Source organism: Microcaecilia unicolor, chromosome 12 (assembly GCF_901765095.1).
Source record: "Microcaecilia unicolor chromosome 12, aMicUni1.1, whole genome shotgun sequence".
Classification (NCBI taxonomy): Eukaryota; Metazoa; Chordata; class Amphibia; order Gymnophiona; family Siphonopidae; genus Microcaecilia; species Microcaecilia unicolor.
The window spans coordinates 50,497,215-50,517,213 of NC_044042.1; positions in this window are offsets into that span (position 1 = coordinate 50,497,215).

Genomic DNA, 19,999 nt, shown 5'->3' on the forward strand with positions numbered 1-19,999 from the left:
ACAGGCTTTTGACTGGCTTCAGCTGAGCATAGCCGCCATAAAAGTACCTGTGCCGGATGACCTACCAGTCGGGGGGAGGTTAAAATTTTTTCACCAAAGGTGGCCTCTCTTAACCTCTGACTGGTGAGTTCTTCAAATAGTTCGGTTAGGGTACTCCCTCAATTTGATCGCCAGACCTCCAAATTGCCCACCGGGAGCTCAGCCCTTCAGCTTCCAGCACAGGCAGGTACTTGCAGAGGAACTTTCCGCCCTTCTCAGCGCGAATGCGGTCGAGCCTGTTCCACCCGGGCACAAAGGGCTGGGATTCTATTCCAGGTACATTCTTGTGCAAAAGAAAACAGGGGGGATGCGTCCCATCCTAGACCTAAGGGCCCTGAACAAATTCCTGGTCCGAGAAAAGTTCAGGATGCTTTCCCTGGGCACCCTTCTTCCCATGATTCAGGAAAATGATTGGCTATGCTCTCTGGACTTAAAGGATGCTTATACACACATCCCGATACTTCCCGCTCACAGGAAGTATCTTTGATTCCGTCTGGGAACACGGCATTTTTAGTATTGTGTGCTGCCCTTTGGTCTCGCGTCTGTGCCCAGGGTGTTTACAAAATGCCTAGTGGTGGTTGCAGCATCGCTACGCAGACTGGGAGTGCATGTGTTCCCTTATCTCAACGATTGGCTGGTGAAGAATACCTCGGAGGCAGGAGCACTACAGTCCATGCAGATGACTATTCAAGTGCTGGAGCTACTTGGATTTGTGATAAATTACCCAAAGTCCCACCTTCTTCCATTTCAAAAACTATAATTTATAGGAGCTCTGCTGGACTCCCAGACACCTCATGCCTATCTCCCCGAGTCGAGGGCAGACAACCTTCTGTCTCTTGTTTCCATGGCCAGAGCGTCTCAGCAGATCACAGCTCAGCAGATGTTAAGACTTCTACTCCATATGGCCTCCATGGTTCATGTGACTCCCATGGCGCGTCTTCATATGAGATCGGCTCAATGGACCCTAGCTTCCGAGTGGTATCAAGCTGCAGGGAATCTAGAGGATGTGATCCAGCTGTCCACCAATTTTCACAATTCCCTTCAGTGGTGGACAATTAGATCCAATTTGACTTTGGGACATCCCTTTCAAATTCCTCGGCCTCAAAAAGTGCTGACAATGGATGCATCCCTTCTGGGGTGGGGAGCTCATGTAGATTGGCTCCACTCTCAAGGAGCTTGGTCCCTCCAGGAATCAGGTCTTCAGATCAATCTCCTGGAGTTGCGAGCGGTCTGAAACGCTCTAAAGGCTTTCAGAGATCGGTTGTCCAATCAAATTATTCAAATTCAGACAGACAATCAGGTTGACATGTACTACATCAACAAGCAGGGGGGCACCGGATCTCGCCCCCTATGTCAGAAAACTGTTCAGATGTGGCTTTGGGCTCGCCGTCACGGCATGTTTCTCCAAGCCACATATCTGGCAGGTGTAAACAACAGTCTAGCCAACAGATTGAGCAGTATTATGCAACCTCACGAGTGGTCGCTCAACTCGGGCATGGTACGCAAGATCTTCCGAGAGTGGGGCACCCCCTCAGTGGATCTTTTTGCCACTCAGATCAATCACAAGGTCCCTCAGTTCTGTTCCAGACTTCAGGCCCACGACAGACTAGCGTCAGATGCTTTTCTCCTGCATTGGGGGAAGGGCCTTCTGTATGCATATCCTCCCATGCCTCTGGTGGAGAAGACTCTGCTAAAACTCAAGCAAGACCGCGGAACCATGATTCTGATTGCGCCCTTTTGGCCGCTTCAGGTTTGGTTCCCTCTTTTTCTGGAGTTGTCCTCCGAAGAACCATGGAGATTAGAGTGTTTTCCAACCCTCATCACTCAGAATGCATCCCAACCTCCAGTCTCTGGCTCTCACGGCCTGGATGTTGAGAGCGTAGAATTCGCCTCCTTGGGTCTTGGTGAGGGTGTCTCCCGAGTCTTGCTTGCTTCCAGGAAAGATTCCACGAAGAGGTGTTACTCTTTTAAGTGGAGAAGGTTTGCCATCTGGTGTGACAGCAAGGCCCTAGATCAGTGATGGCGAACCTTTCAGAGACCGAGTGCCCAAACAGCAACCCAAAATCGAATTATTTATCGCAAAGTGCCGGTACTCATTATGGGCGGGGTTACCACATATTACTCCACCCCTATGATAGCCACACCCCCTACACCAGCCATGGCGCATATAAACAGACATCACTGAAAATATTATACTAGTATAGAAGGAAAAAATAACATGATTTTTTTTCATTATAAATCATTTCTGTAAGCTGTTACAGCTCCAGTATACCCAGTGCAAAATAAGACAGTAGATGTAAATTCTCAAATTGGACATATTCTAAACACTAAAATGAAAATAAAATGATTTTTTCCTACCTTTGTTGTCTGGTGATTTTGTTTTTCTATCCATATTGGTCCAGTCTCTGATTCTGCTGCTATCTGTTCTCTTAACTCCGTTTCCAGGTCTTCCTTTCCATTTATTTCTTTACTTTCCTCCTTTCTTCTTCATTTCTTGCCCTCCATCCATGTCCAGCAACCCTCCTCTTCCCTCCAGCCACCCAAGTCCAGCCACCCTCCTCTCCCCCTGCCCTCCCTCCCAGCACCAGGCCGCCCTCCCTCCCGGCACCCAGCAGCACCCAGCCTCCCTCCCACCCACCCAGCACCCAACATCAGGCCTCCCACCCACCCAGCAGAAGCACCCAGTAGCAGGCCTCCCTCCCACCCAGCACCACCCAGCACCAGGCCTGCCGCCCTCCCTCCCAGCACCAGGCAGGCACCCTCCATCCCTCCCTCCCAGCACCAGGCAGGCAGCCTCCTTCCTTCCCTCCCTCCCAGCACCAGGCAGGCATCCTCCCAGCACCAGGCAGGCAGGCACCCTCCTCCCTCCCTCCCTCCCACCCAGCACCCAACATCAGGCCTCCCTCCCACCCAGCACCCCCCAGCACCAGGCCTGCCGCCCTCCCTCCCAGCACCCAGCACCAGGCAGGCAGCTGCCCTTCCTCCCTCCCACCACCAGCCCTCCCTCCCACCCAGCACCCAACATCAGGCCACCCAGCACCAGGCCTGCCGGCCTCCCTCCCAGCACCCAGCACCAGGCCTGCCGGCCTCCCTCCCAGCACCCAGCACCAGGCCTGCCGCCCTCCCACCCAGCACCCAACATCAGGCAGGCAGCTGCCCTCCCTCCCTCCCTCCCTCCCACCCACCACCAGCCCTCCCTCCCACCCAGCACCCAACATCAGGCCACCCAGCACCAGGCCTGCCGGCCTCCCTCCCAGCACCCAGCACCAGGCCTGCCGCCCTCCCACCCAGCACCCAACATCAGGCCACCCAGCACCCAACATCAGGCCACCCAGCACCAGGCCTGCCGGCCTCCCTCCCAGCACCCAACATCAGGCCGCCCTCCCACCCAGCACCAGGCATCAGGCCGCCCTCCCACCCAGCAGCAGCAGCAGCAGGCCCTCCCACCCAGCAGCACCAAGCCTCCCTCCCACCCAGCACCAGGCCTGCCTCCCGCCCTCCCTCCAACCCAACAAGTATCAGACCGCCCGCCCGTCCGTCCTCCCTCCCTCCCAGCACCAGGAACCCCCCTCCTCCTGTGAAATTTTAAAAGCCTACCGTTCCTCGGGGTTAAAGCAGCGTGCAGCGCCGGCAGCGAAGAAGTGCGTGTTCTTCGCTCAGCGCGCCTTCGGCCTTCCCTTCGGTTTCTCAAGCTCTGAGGGGGCGGGACCAGAGCTTGAGAAACCGAAGGGAAGGCCGAAAGCGCGCCGAGCGAAGAACACGCGCTTCTTCGCTGCCGGCGCTGCACGCTGCTTTAACCCCGAGGAACGGTAGGCTTTTAAAATTTCACAGGAGGAGGGAGGTTCCTGGTGCTGGGAGGAAGGGAGGACGGGCGTGCGGCCTGATATTTGTTGGGTTGGAGAGGGCGGGAGGCAGCGAACTATTCGGAGGGAGGGAGCGTGGGCGGACCAGCGACAGGCGCGCGTGCCAAGGGAGAGGGCTCTGCATGTCCTCTCTGGCACGCGTGCCATAGGTTCGCCACCACTGCCCTAGATCCTCGCTCTTGTCCTACACAGACCCTGCTTGAAGACCTTCTACACTTGTCAGAGTCTGGTCTCAAGACCAACTCCGTAAGAGTTTATCTTAGTGCAATTAGTGCTTTCCATTACCGTGTGGAGGGTAAGCCTATCTCTGGACAGCCTTTAGTTGTTCACTTCATGAGAGGTTTGCTTTTGTCAAAGCCCCCTGTCAAACCTCCACCAGTGTCATGGGATCTCAATTTTCGTTCTCACCCAGCTGATGAAGCCTCCTTTTCAGCCACTGGATTCCTGCCATCTGAAGTATTTGATCTGGAAGTTAATTTTCTTGGTGGCTGTTACTTCAGCTCGTAGAGTCAGTGAGCTTCAAGCCTTGGTAGCCCATGCTCCATGCTTTCAACATAACAGAGTAGTCCTCCGTATGCACCCTAAGTTCCTGCCGAAGGTGGTGTCGGAGTTCTATCTGAACCAGTCCATTGTCTTGCCAATATTCTTTCCCTGTCCTCATATCCACCCTGCTGAACGTCAGTTGCATACATTAGACTGCAAGAGAGCATTGGCTTTCTATGTGGAGCGGACAAGCCCCTTCAGACAGTCTGCCCAAATGTTTGTTTCTTTTGATCCCAACAGAATGGGAGTCGCTGTTGGGAAACGCACCATTTCTAATTGGCTAGCAGATTGCATTTCCTTCACTTACACTCAAGCTGGGCTGACTCTTGAGGGTCACGTCACGGCTCATAGTGTTAGAGCCATGGCAGCGTCAGTGGCCCACTTGAAGTCAGCCACTATAGAAGAGACTTGCAAGGCTGCAACATGGTCATCAGTCCACACATTCACATCTCATTACTGCCTTCAGCAGGATTCCCGACGCGACAGTCGGTGCTGCAGAATCTGTTCGGGGTTTAGAATCCAACTCCACCCCCCTAGGCCCATTTTTATTCTGTTCCAGGCTGCACTCTCAGTTATTTGTTTCTTCGTAGGTCAATCTTTGTTATGTCCTCGCCGTTGCGAGGCCCTATTGACCTTCTTTTGTTGTTTGAGCCTGGGGGCTATGGATACCCCATCAGTGAGAACAAGCAGCCTGCTTGTCCTTGGAGAAAGCGAAGATACTTACCTGTAGCAGGTATTCTCCGAGGACAGCAGGCTGATTCTTCTCACCAACCCACCCTCCTCCCCTTTGGAGTTGTTGTTGTTCTTTATTTGCTTTTTTATATAACTGAGGCAGGAACGGACACGCGCGGGCGGGAAGATGGCCGCGCATGTGCAGTGCGTCTGTCCCACGCTCCGGAAGCTGTCACAAAGTTTGTTGATTTTTGCTGGAAAAAAATCTCCGTTCCTGGGCCGCTGTGGATGCCGACCCACCAGTGAGAACAATCAGCCTGCTGTCCTTGGAGAATACCTGCTACAGGTAAGTATCTTCGTTTTACCTGCAGGTGGCTACAGCCCGGTGCCTATATAATTCCCCTAGCCTGTGCCCTTCTGTATCTGATGTATTATATTGCAATTATGATGAAGTAAACATCCATCTAATGCTTTTACCGTTGTTTTCCCTTTTCTCCTCAGCACTATATACCATTGCTGATACATTCAATGTGAAAAGATGACCCAGCTGTTTGTAGCTCCTTCCTGGCCCTCACCAATGTGGTTTGGTTGTGGGTGAGGGTGTCTGGTGATCAGAGAGCAAACATCGGCTCTGCGCTCCCTATGGTTATCTGCAAATTTCTACTTGGCAGATCACTAGTGCTAGACAACATATCTATTATTTACACAACTCTGTGCTGTGGGGCTGTATGGTAAGGGGGGAAGAGGTTGGCAGAAATGCCCACCCAGCCTCCCCCCCCCCCACCCTTACCATACAGCCATGCAGTTTGGAAGGCCTTCCTCAACAGAAACGCCCACCCAGCCTTCCCCCTTACCATACAGCCATGCAGTTTGGATGGAACAGGTGGCCTTCTGTATGGACACACTTATCACACATATGTACCAAAGTTTCTCTGTCACAGTTCACCTGTCATGCAACCCAGATTGCTGACTCCTCTCACATCAACCCCACCATTTGATAATACCACATATGTAGTGCACAAAGTACACACACAGACCCTGGTCAGTGCCAAAATCATTCTCCCTTCTCCTGTCCCTCCAATTGCCATCGCAACAGCTCTATCACCAGTATGAGCTGGCTATGAGTCTGCTGCCAGTCCTCGACAGAGTGCCGCAGTGCTGCCACCTCCTGCAGCAACTGGTTGACTACAACAACCACTTGGTGCAGGAGTTGCAATACTGCGGCACTGTTATCTAGAGCTGGTGGTGTTGGTGGAGCTAGTGGTTTTGGTGGGGCTGGTGGGTACTCCTCCTCTTCCCCCTCCAGAGGAGGCATATCTGCCCATTGGTCCGCCTCTGCCTCCACCTGCTCCTCCTCCTCCTGCTGCCACCCTTTGTAAGTAAAAGGATTGTCTTTGAGATCAGCACATCCAACATGGCTTGCATAGTGCAGGAGCTGGCTGGCCTGAGGCGGGGGATGGGGAAAGGTGTGGTGAGCCCTGGGCTATACCCATGGGGGGTGAGATGCATGATTCGGCGGGAGAGGGGTCCAGAGCCCAGGGCACATTTTAGCCCCCCCCCCCCCCCCCCGTGCAGGATGTCAGAAACAGAACTAAGCCTTCCGCGGGAAGCAAGAGGACCTCGGCTGGCGGGGGTTGGAGTCCCCGCCAGCAAAGGTAGCCCACAGCGGGGGAGGGTTGATGGCAGGAGGGGGGTCAAGAGGGTCGTCGGGAGGGGGGTCCAGGACCAGATCTACGGGGGCTCAGGCCCCCGTGGCCCCATGTAGCTACGCCCCATGTAACTACGCCCATGGTTGGCAGATCACATTCATTGGTCAGCAGCATATTTGCATTATGATTTGTGACTATGGTTGGCTGACCATTTTTTTTTGGGGGGGGGGGGGAGGGGAAGCACATAACTTTAATATGAGGCAATGACATCCACTAAGAGTAGGACCTCAGGCAGGAATACCATGAAACAGTATCCACCCCAGAAAGGGGGATACAGAAGTGAGGCGTGTCATCTCATTCATCTCAGAGGAGGTTAGTTGGAAGTTGCAGCCACACTCATGGGAGGGTAGCTGCAACCTCAGGCCTTGATCTGGGACAGAGGTGTTATGACTTACTAGTTGTGTATTAGTCACATGGAAACTGATATTGTACACAATATTTGCATTATTAAATAAATACATTTACAAATGAATACAGGTACCCTGTTTATAATACTTACATCGAGTCCTGAGACGCTGTCTCACTGCCCTTATCATGCCAGGGCTCTTCTGCTTGATTCGGCGGAACCTCCGCCGGAGGAACTCGAGGTCCATCCAAATGCCAAATCTTCTGCAAGATATAAGTTTGTACACCAGGAGTCAGGGGATGGCCCTTCTTGCCTTCAGCACACAAATTCATTTGGAAATCAAATAGGAGAGACACACAACACTGATTTGGGGGGGGGGGGGGGCATTACATTGGTACAGATGATGTCATTGAGGTGGACATGAGGACAGAGAGTACTGTTTGTGTGCAGTATTGTAGGGATGTGGGAATGGTTTTCCTTTGTAGTATATAGATTCTATTAATGAATGTGCATGTGCACATATCACTGATTACCCTTGAATGCAGACTACAGTTAGTGCTTACATTGCTGAGGGAGCTCTTATATGTGTAGCTATAGGAGGGGGCCCTGATAGCTCAGGAAGGGGGGGGGGGGAAGCAAACATTTACCTTTCCAATTTGTCTCTTATTTGACACCAGGCTTGAATTGAGACAGTCCAGGGGGGCAGGTGGTGGTGGTGCCTAAAAAGAATGCACCGGTGCTTCATGCAAAGGTGCACTAGGCACAAATTTTCAGCATCGCTGAAATTTGGCTCGCGCCTCAGAGTCATATTTCTCAGTGAATAACCGTTGGAAAACGTGCATCGCCTTATATGGACGCCCATGAGTGATGGACGTCCTTACGTGCATAGTTCCATATATGGACGGGTCAGCACGTGGACGGCCATGATGTATGGATGTCGTGCGGGGCCTTATTTGTATGAGTATGTGAAATCTTTATCTGAATCATTATCAAGTGTGTGAACCTCTTCATATATACACAATCAAATATGTATGTTCCTTATATTTCCCATAGCTGCATGTTCCGTAAGTACAGTGCATGTAATTGCGGATATCCATGTGCAAAATACAGTAACAAAGACATGTTTCTTGCAGCACTGCCAAAGGATGTCCCTCTTACAAGCCCGCCATCCTTCTGCGGGTCTAGTAAGATGGACGTCCTTCGGCAGTGCTGGAAGAAACATGTCTTTGTTACTGTATTTTGCACATTAATATTCTTTATATTTCCCATACCTGGATGTCTGCAACCATGCACTGTACTTGCGAAACAACCAGATACATCAGAGAAGTCCATAGTAATAAGGATGTCTTTCTCGTTAAACCGCCGAAGGACTATATGACAAATGTTGGCAAGAGTGAATGTTGGGGGCGTCCTTTGTTGGTTCTGGAAGATGGGCGTCCTTTTTTTACTATACGTTGGGTGTCCCTGATTTGGGCGTTTCGCACTGCGATAATGGAATGTCTAAGGACACCCATACTATTTTTTGATTATACCTACCTGATTTTGGCCGACTTCACGAGGGCGTCCTAACTCATACTTGGATGACCTTTCAAAAATGCCCCTCCACGTAAACAAACAAAAAAAAAAAACAACAAATTTGAGTGGCCCTAAGGTAGAGACTCATCTCAGAGTGAGCCTTTTCCCTGGTACATCTACAGAGAAAACAAAGTTGTTTACCTGTAACAAGTGTTCTATGTAGACAACAGAGGAATGCAACCACATTCACCCTCCACATCCCTTCAAAACCAATATGACAGACAAAAAGGAGGAAGCATTAACAACCAGAAATCAACTCAACCAATCCTTGCATTTCAGCTCTGTTATAGACTGACGGAGAAGAGGGAGACCGAGGCAGCACGGGAACCACCTGCACATGCTCAGAGAGGCCTTTTTAGATTTCTCTGAGCTTGTTGCAGGAATTACCACTATTGTTAGCAGAATCTGTGGTACTTCAGGAGTCAAACACCACACACCAGAATGAGAGAGAAATCTTCTTTATTTGCCAGCAAACAAAGTAGGACATCAGCTCTAGGTCTCTTCTTCTCTTTCTCAGCTCTCTGTGTCTTGTGGCTTCTGTCTCAGCTCCTTCTCTTCTTCTGACGTAAGCTGCTTCTGCTCTCAGTTATATAGGGTCTTAAGCCCCTCTGGCCCCCCTTTCTCACCAGATGGCAAAGAATAGATTGATTACCCTGTCTTGAACTAATTATTACTACACATTTACTCAAAATATCAGTTACATAGGTTTGATATTTCCTAAACTGACCTATGACCTGGGGCCTCTCACACTAGACAATGTGGCACCTATCTCTTGCATTTTATTATTATATTCTCATATTCCCAGTCATAGCTTAAACTGGGTTCATTGAGAGGCTAAGGGGCCAGTCCTACACTTAGCTATAATTCATCAAGGAGAAGACTTGACTTGTCCTGACCTCTTTCACCTATTAGCTTCCTACACAGAACTCGCTAGGACTGTGGATAATTCAAACCAGATGATGACCTCTTAAACTGCAGACAAAGCTCACTTGAAAAGTCAGCCACTGGATTGAAAAGATATTCTACATAGAAATAGAACTTATTAATTACACAGAATAAAACATATTCTAAAATAAGCAGAAATCAGAATTCCTTATAAGACAAATTCTAACTCATCTAGAATATCTATATCTAACCTATCTCCTTCTAACCAGCATTAGCCTAATCCTTTAATCTGCCTGCGAAACTGTCCAGTATGCCTTGCTTATAATGGTATCCAGATGTGGTAAAATAATTACTTCTCTCTGACCTTTCTAACCTCTAGTCTAGCAAAAGCTAGACATTTGAGTAATTAAACCCAGATGGCATTCCTCCACTTTACAGGACTGAAAAGTTAAACACCAAATTAATATGATTTCTTTGCCCAAGCTGCCTCAAGCTGAAGAGCTGTTCCAGCACCTGAGGCTCCATCGGATGACATCACCTCAAAGCATGGCTGCATTTTTCTGTTGACTACGGAGAATTTCTGTTTTAGATAAGTAATTTTGCTTTCCTGGAACCTCAGTAGATATGCATGATCTTTCTAAGCATACTAAGTTGTTGGAAGACTGTGAAAAGAGAGCATTTTTTTCTTCTTTGGGTCTTTAGACAACAAAGAGAAGGATGCAGAGCAGAAACTGCACTGTGAAGATGACTTTTTATCTAGTGAAGAGCAGGTTCCACCAGGAGAAGATAACTACTTAAGTAACTAAGTACAAAAGCTTTACCATACTGGAACAAACCAAAAGGCCATCAAGCCCAGCATCCTGTTTCCAATTGTGGCAAGTCGAAAGATCACAACTATTGGCAGGATCCCAAAAGAGTAATAGATTTCATGCTGCTTATCACAATACCTTAATAACAGTTTATGGACTTTTCTTCCAGGAACTTGTCCAAACCTTTTTTGAAACCCAGAACTTAATTGTACATTGAAGGAATTAATATTTTCTCTGATTTGTCTAATTGTACTACTTAATAACCTCTTTAGCCTTTTTTCATAGGGCAGTCGTTCCATCCCCTTTTTGGTTGCTCTTCTTTGCATCTTTTCTAATTTAGCTGTATCTTTTGTTTAATTCAGTAACTGGAATTGTATATATTTACAGTAGCTTGATGTACTGCCAATCACACATGCTGCATCTAAGCGGCTTACATTAAATCACAATATTCAAAGTACAGTTTAACTATGGAGTGATATAGAGGCATTATGTTAGTCTCTGTTTTATTCTCCATTCCTTTCCTAATAACTCCTAACATTGTATTTGTTTACTTGGCCACTGCTGCACACTGAGCAGAGATTTTCAACCGATCAACTATGACACCTAGATCCTGTTATGATTGGGGTCAGAACCCCTCTCAAACTTACTTCTTTCCTGGGGGTCAGCTTCTTAGCTGGCTTCTGTTTCTTTTCTCTGTCCTTTCTGAGCTGGCTCTGTCTCTCTGTGCTGGCAGCTTCCAGCAGCAGGGGGTTAATTTTCTCACTTCACTGCAGCTGTGGGTGTGGTCTGAGTTGCTCTACCTCTCCCTGGGTGTACTGGCTTCAAGAGCTTCTCGGTGCTGCATCGATGTGGGTTGGGCCTCTCGGGGTTTGAATGTGTTCTGCCTGGCTCTAGGGAGAGTGACATCATCTGGGAGGGCCTTGATAAGGAAGTGGGTTCTTTCCTTCAGGGCCTTCGCAACGTTTGCTTCTGGCTACTTGCTTTTGGTCCAGGTTAGTTTAGTGCAGTCAGTGTGCACTTGTGACTTGTGTGTTTGACTTCCCTGTTTTTCCCTTTGTCTCCTCTGCTTTCCCTTTTGCTACGGTGTGTAGCACTGCTGTTAGTGCAGTGCTGGAGTTTGGTGCTGGGAGCACCCTTGTTAGTAAGTGTTTAGAAAGCACCTTTTGTTGTTTGGGTATTTGGCTTTCCTGCTTGTTTCCTTGTGCTTTCCACGCTTTTCCTCGTGACCTGTGTTTAGCTGCTGTAGCTTAGTGCTTAGGAAGCACCGGGGTGAGAACCCGTGTTTAGCTGCTGCAGCTTGGTGTTTAGGAAGCACCAGTGTTAGGTCTGGCATTTGTCTTCCCTTCCTTTTCCCTTGTGGCTTCCCTGCACTTCTGTTAGTGTAGGGCGTAGGGGCACCCCTGTTAGTTTCTGTTAGGAGCACTGCTGTTAGTGGAGGGCTTAGGAGCTTTTCTGTTGGTGCTGGGCTTAGGAACACTTTTGGTCACTTTAGGAGTTAGGTGCACTTCAGTTACAGCTTGTTCTAGTCCTGGTCCCTGTGTCGTCCAGTAAGTCCTGCCGGCTACTCGAACCCAGGAGCTCAACTCCTGGGGAGCTTAGTATCTAAGTGCAGGTGAAGCGGTGTGGACCAGTCCGGTGTGCTCCAGTCCAGTGTTCCAGTCCTGTGTCTTCCAGCCCAGTATTCCAGTCCGGGGGATTCCCGTCCAGTGTTCCGGTCCGGGGTTCCAGTCCTGTGCCCTCCAGTCCGGGGAATTCCAGTCCAGTGTTCCAGTCCGTGTGTTCCGGCTCGCTGGGCGGTGCCTGCAGTCCCTGCCGGTGTCCGTGTGCTTGCCCAGCGTTGGTTGGTGGGTTTTGCCTGCTGCTGTCGCTCCTCGTCAGCAGTCCAAGGGCTCACGTTTGATCCAGAGCCCGGCCCCGCGGGCTCTGAACCTGAGAACCTGACAGATCCTTTTCCTGGGTGACTCCTGTAATGGCTGCATTTGGTGCTATTCTTAGAAGTAAAAGAAACAAGATTGAAGGTAGAAAGGAATCTTTATTACTTACTACAACAGGAGCTTGTATAACTGGCAGGCACTAGGAATCTTAGAAAATCGAACAATGCTAACTTAGGCAATTGCAAAAGAAATAGTAATTCTATCTTATGTTGCAGAAAGAGGAAGAAGGATAGGAGCTTTTAGAGGATACCAATGACAGGAAATATCATTAGCTGTAAGTTATCAGAAAAGTTATAAAGGTGAATGAAAGAAGAGAAAAAGAGATTTAAAAATATGAAAGAATACAAAGGATATAAAGTTCTTTTCTGCAAAAATATCATTCTCACCAATACAATAATAAAAAGATAAAAAGGTGTATTTCCTGGGAAATATTCCTGCTGAGCAAGAATATGAAGCTCCTCTTGTCAGCCGGTCTATTTCAAAGTCTCTTTGTCTGCTTAGTACCTTGATAGGACTGTAGTTCCCAACCACCTCTCTCTTGTCCTGCACCAATCAGAAGTCCCACAGGTCACCTAAGAATTGTGATAGGTGTATTGGGGTCCTTGCCACACCTCTGCTCAGTAAATTATATTTGTAACAAGACAGTTGGTTAGGATGTCATGACAATGGGGATCTTGTCAGTTTGTTTGTAACAAGACAGTTGGTTGGGATGTCATGGCAATGGTCTGTGTCAGTTTGTGGTCAGCCAGAAATTCCTGTCTTGTAACTATCAATGGAAACTCACAAACACACAGAAATAAGTTGATCCAAAAGAAAAGACCAGAAAATTCCAGAACACTCCTAATGTGGAACCTTGCATTGTGGAGCTATAGTTTGGGTTGCTTTTCCGTATGTGTATCACTTTTGCACTTGCTCACATTAAATTTCATTTGCCATTTGGTTGCCCAGTCTCATACGGTCATCTTGCAATTTCTTACAATCCTCTTGTCATTTAACAACTTTCAATAACTGTATGTTATCAGCTAATTTGGTCACCTCAAGTGTTATTCCTGTTTCTAGGTCATTTACATATATATGTAAGCAGAAGTCTCTGGTGATGTCATACCTGATATGAGAAGGTGGGGAAAAAGTGGGTAATTAAACTTATTTTTCCCAGCAGGAACTTGAAACCAATGCTCTGTGGTAAGTAATGGGGTGACATGATCAGTACACCATGAGTTGTGAATCAACTTAACTACAGTTGACTGGATAAGTTGAAGTTTCTTTAGACTGGTAAGAGGAAGACCGTTATACAGAAAACATAGTAGTCTATTCAGGAGATAACTAAAGCAAGGATGAGAGTTCTAATCAAGGGAATAAGTAAAAGTGATTTGATGGCCCAAGTGTGATGCAATGCAAAGAAGCAAGAAGGCATGAGAACCAATTTGTAAATGAAAGATTAGTATTAAAGTCAAATGTCACACCAGAATGTGAATTGTATACTGATAGGAAAGTGTAGAATCCTAAACGGCAAGGGGTGGGGGTGAGGGTGCCCAAGCATTGGGGAAATTGATGGCTTCACATTTGGATGAGTTAAGAAACGATTGGTGAAGAGCCAGGGGTGTGCTGGTAAATTTTTAACAACAGGCTCTTTCTCTGGACGTAGCCAGCTCTGCAGTTGGAAGGGCCAGGGGTGGCCGGGGGAGGGGGGTGGGAGCAACACTTGCCTCTCTCTCCTCCCTCCCTTCATGCGGGCATGCTAGGCATACCTTTGCTGGCAGCCAATAAATGGACTGCCACCACTCCCAAGGTCTTGCTCTGAACAGCATGCTGAAACTTCTCACATATGCTGGAGAAGTCCCAGCCTGCTGCTCAGAGCTGGAAACAAGGAGCAGGGAGCAGCAGCAGTCTATTTACTTGGCTGGCAGGGCTCAGTATCCCCACCAGCAAAGTGAAAGAGACTTCAGCAGGGGGCCCAAGCCCACATTTTGGGAGCCAGTTCTTAAAGTAGCCATGGAGGGCCCTACTTTAACAACCGGCTCCCAAAATTGTTAAAAACTTAACAACTGGCTCTTGCGAGCCTGTGAGAGCCTGCTCCAGCACACCACTGTGAAGAGCTAATCTAAGTCAGCGTGCAAGTATTGATTAAAAATAGAGATGTCACTTGAGGACAGAAGAGAAAAAAGTATTTGTACATCTGCGTAATAGTATGGACCACCCAATGCAGTAGTGTGCTGGAGCAGGCTCTCACAGGCTCGCAAGAGCCGGTCGTTAAGTTTTTAAGAATTTTGGGAGCCGGTTGTTAAAGTAGGGCCCTCCATGGCTACTTTAACAACTGACTCCCAAAATGTGGGGTTGGGCCCCCTGCTGAATTCTCTTTTACTTTGCTGGTGGGGATGCTGAGCCCTGCCAGCCAAGTAAATAGACTGCTGCTGCTCTCCGCTCCTTGTTTCCAGCTCAGGGCAGCAGGCTGAGACTTCTCCAGCATGTGTGAGAAGTTTCAGCATGCTGCTCAGCGCAAGACATTGAGAGTGGTGGCAGTCCATTTATTGGCTGCCAGCAAAGGTATGCCTAGCGTGCCCGCACGAAGGGAGGGAGGAGAGAGAGGCAAGTGTTGCTCCCCCACCCCACCCACCCCTAGCCCTTCCAACTGCAGAGCTGGCTACGTCCAGAGAAAGAGCCTGTTGTTAAAAATTTACCAGCACACCCCTGACCCAATGACTGAATGATATGCAGCAAGGAGCCAAGAAGGTGTTGACAAGGGTTGGGGATAAAATAGAGCCTGGAACCCCACAGTGAGAGGGGTAGGAGATGAAATAGGTAGAGTGGGACTTGACTCAGACCTGAAACTATCCATTGGAGAGAGAAGAGTGTAATCATAGGTGTACTGAGCCTGAAATTCTAATGTCCTGGTGGCATCAGAGAAGAGGTTTATGGTCAATCAAATCAAAGAGAGATCCAAAGAAAAAAGGATGACTGAGTTGTATTAATCTAGAGAACATCTGATTTTGTTATGTAATAGTGTGAGGAGTGTTCAGTGCTGTGGCCAGTCCGAAAGCTTTATTGTCTTGGATGAAGAACTAAGACTATCCAGAAACACAGAAAAATTATAAGAGCAATGTGCTCTAACAGCTTGGAGAAAAGGGGAAAATTGGACTGTAGTTGTTGGGATCAACAAGATCCATATTAACATTTCTTAATATTGGGAAAATTATGGCATGTTTCCATAATAGGGAAACATGACTCTGAGTTAGTCTTGCAAAAGAGGCAGAAATAAAGGTAGACTGAGTTAAGCAAACTTGCAAACCAGGGGATCTGGTCATAGGTCTTGAGGAGAAGACGGATTCAAGGAGGAAATGAATTTTTAAACTACTATGAGCATGAGTGAGTGGAAGGAATTCCAGTAGGAAAAAAAGGACTGTTGGGATTGAAAAGGAAAGCAGGCAAAATCAATGACAGAAACTGAGCGGGGAATGAGACAGAGAAAGATTAATCAAAGCAAGGTAATCCCAAAGCTGAATGTAATGATTTTATTTTAGATTGCCAGGCAAGCATGAGGAAGTCTGGTGGGTGACTTGGGTTTACCAGAAGAGTTGGAGACAGAGAAGGAAATACAGTACAGTCTTGATTATACAAAATAAATGGAACCGACCCGTTGTCAGAAAATACATGGAAAATGTACTTTATGCATGAAGAATTGGCATCAGGTATCTGTATTTAAAATATTGTTTATTAACACTAATCAGCAACAACAACAACAAGAACAAAGTAATAACAAAATTGTATAGGGCATGATTGTGCTTCTTGTACAGCAGGCAATTAGAGCAGTAATATACAAAGCAATATATTTCACAATACTGTTCAAAACAGCAATTATGCAGAGGCAATGTGAACAAAACTATAGAACCGAGCAAGGAAACCATATTTATCTACTGCATGTTTAGCCTTACTAGAGTTGTCTTCTACAACAGACAATGTGGATGTGAGGATCGCATGGTCACTTGCCTGCATGGTGCGAGGGTGACAGACCTCACTCGTCACCTAGAGAGGACATTAGATAGTGTTGGGGAGGGAGCTGGCTGTCTTGATACACGTGGGTACCAAAGAGGTGGAGCCGTTTTGGATCTGGTCCTTGGTGGCATGCAGCGCATAGTGCAAGAGAGGTGACGGTGTTGGGTCCCCTGGGAAACAGTGATCATAACATGATGAGCTACTATCTGGAATTAAGCCACAAAGGAAATCTACTGTAGTTGCTTTTAAGTTTTGAAAGGTTGACTATAATAAAATGAGGAAATGGTTAAAAAGCAGCTAAAAGAATCAGCTGCAAAGATTAGGATGCTAGCAGGCTCATTTTCGAAAGAGAAGGACATCCATCTTCCGACCCAAATTGGGAGATGGTCGCCCTTCTCTCGCGGGAGCCCAAATCGGTATAATCGAAAGCCGATTTTGGGAGCCCCCAACTGCAGTCCGTCGCGGGGATGAACAAAGTTCCCAGGGGTGTGTCAGAAGGGTAGCGAAGGCGGGACAGGGGCGTGCCGGGGCGTGCTTAAGAGATGGGTGCCCTCGGCATATAATGGAAAAAAGAAGGGCGGCCCTAGCGAGAATTTGATCCGCTTTTTTTGGACCCTTTTTTTTTTAGGTCCAAGTCCCAAAAAAGTGCCCGAACTGCCCAGTTGACCTCCCCTGACTCCCCCAATGGTCACTAACCCCCTCCCAGCAAAAAAAAAACAAATTTTAAAAACATTTTTTTGCCAGCCTGAAATGTCATACCCAGCTCCATGACAGCAGTATGCAGGTCTCTGGAGCAATTTTTAGTGGGTGCAGTGTACTTCAGGCAGGTGGACCCAGGCCCATCCCCCCCCTACCTGTTATACTTGTGCTGGTAAATGGGAGCCCTCCAAAAAAAACCAAAACCCACTGCACCCACATCTAGGTGTCCCCCTTCAGCTATAAGGGCTATGGTAATGGTGTAGAGTTGTGGGCAGTGGGTTTTGGGGGGGATTTGAGGGGCTCAGCACCCAAAGGAAGGGAGCTATGGATTTGGGAGGTATTTTACTTTTTTTATTATTATTACAAGTGCCCCCTAGGGTGCCCGGTTGGTGTCCTGGCATGTGAGGAGGACCAGTGCACTACAAATCCTGGCCCCTCCCATGACCAAATGCCTTGGATTTGTTTGTTTTTGAGCTAGGCGCCTTCGGTTTCCATTATCGCTGAAAAACTATTACGCCCAGCTCAAATCCGCACAAATCCGATGCATTTGCCAGGCACAAACTGTATTATCGAAAAAAAAGATGGGTGCCCATTTTTTGTTTAAACTACGGTCTCTCCCGCCCCTTCACGTACCCGTTCTTGGACATAGACACCCATGGAGATGGGTGTTTGTGTTCGATTATGCCCCTCTTACAAGCTCATTTTCAAAGCACTTAGCCTCCCAAAGTTCCATAGAAACCTATGGAACTTAGCCTCCCAAAGTGCTTTGAAAATATGCCTCTTAGTCTTCCAGGAACAGCTAGTCTATTGTTAGCTTTTCCAGTAAATACTAATCAACTCATTACCATAGCCAATCAGTGTTAACTATGACATTAACATAGATCCAATAAGGTGTGCTTACTGTCATGTTATCTGTATCCTGAATGGACATATAAAAATTAATGTACTTCCTATTTCAATGGAGAGAGACAGTCACAGCCAGTACCTTTGTGTAAGCAGGGCTGCTCTCTCTCATGAGAAACCAATCAATTGTATCTGCATTGGCGAATAATCCTATTGCTTTCTCATAAGTAGCCTTGAGTCTTTTACAGTGGGGGAAATAAGTATTTGATCCCTTGCTGATTTTGTAAGTTTGCCCACTGACAAAGACATGAGCAGCCCATAATTGAAGGGTAGGTTATTGGTAACAGTGAGAGATAGCACATCACAAATTAAATCCGGAAAATCACATTGTGGAAAGTATATGAATTTATTTGCATTCTGCAGAGGGAAATAAGTATTTGATCCCCCACCAACCAGTAAGAGATCTGGCCCCTACAGACCAGGTAGATGCTCCAAATCAACTCGTTACCTGCATGACAGACAGCTGTCGGCAATGGTCACCTGTATGAAAGACACCTGTCCACAGACTCAGTGAATCAGTCAGACTCTAACCTCTACAAAATGGCCAAGAGCAAGGAGCTGTCTAAGGATGTCAGGGACAAGATCATACACCTGCACAAGGCTGGAATGGGCTACAAAACCATCAGTAAGACGCTGGGCGAGAAGGAGACAACTGTTGGTGCCATAGTAAGAAAATGGAAGAAGTACAAAATGACTGTCAATCGACAAAGATCTGGGGCTCCACGCAAAATCTCACCTCGTGGGGTATCCTTGATCATGAGGAAGGTTAGAAATCAGCCTACAACTACAAGGGGGGAACTTGTCAATGATCTCAAGGCAGCTGGGACCACTGTCACCACGAAAACCATTGGTAACACATTACGACATAACGGATTGCAATCCTGCAGTGCCCGCAAGGTCCCCCTGCTCCGGAAGGCACATGTGACGGCCCGTCTGAAGTTTGCCAGTGAACACCTGGATGATGCCGAGAGTGATTGGGAGAAGGTGCTGTGGTCAGATGAGACAAAAATTGAGCTCTTTGGCATGAACTCAACTCGCCGTGTTTGGAGGAAGAGAAATGCTGCCTATGACCCAAAGAACACCGTCCCCACTGTCAAGCATGGAGGTGGAAATGTTATGTTTTGGGGGTGTTTCTCTGCTAAGGGCACAGGACTACTTCACCGCATCAATGGGAGAATGGATGGGGCCATGTACCGTACAATTCTGAGTGACAACCTCCTTCCCTCCGCCAGGGCCTTAAAAATGGGTCGTGGCTGGGTCTTCCAGCACGACAATGACCCAAAACATACAGCCAAGGCAACAAAGGAGTGGCTCAGGAAGAAGCACATTAGGGTCATGGAGTGGCCTAGCCAGTCACCAGACCTTAATCCCATTGAAAACTTATGGAGGGAGCTGAAGCTGCGAGTTGCCAAGCGACAGCCCAGAACTCTTAATGATTTAGAGATGATCTGCAAAGAGGAGTGGACCAAAATTCCTCCTGACATGTGTGCAAACCTCATCATCAACTACAGAAGACGTCTGACCGCTGTGCTTGCCAACAAGGGTTTTGCCACCAAGTATTAGGTCTTGTTTGCCAGAGGGATTAAATACTTATTTCCCTCTGCAGAATGCAAATAAATTCATATACTTTCCACAATGTGATTTTCCGGATTTAATTTGTGATGTGCTATCTCTCACTGTTACCAATAACCTACCCTTCAATTATGGGCTGCTCATGTCTTTGTCAGTGGGCAAACTTACAAAATCAGCAAGGGATCAAATACTTATTTCCCCCACTGTATATCTACTAATTGGCTTTGGCTGGTACATAAAACATTAGAGTCTCAGACACAGAGAACACCTATGTTTAGCTGTGGTACTGTACTCCCATAAGCAACTGATTGTACATATACTTGGAGAATAATAAATAAAAGTATTTTATTGCCTATATATAATTTTGAGTCTCAGATATAGCAGTACTTTTGTATAGCAATGTTCTGTATTCCCAGTGAGATATCACTGATCTGCTAATTGTACAAATACTTGATAAGAA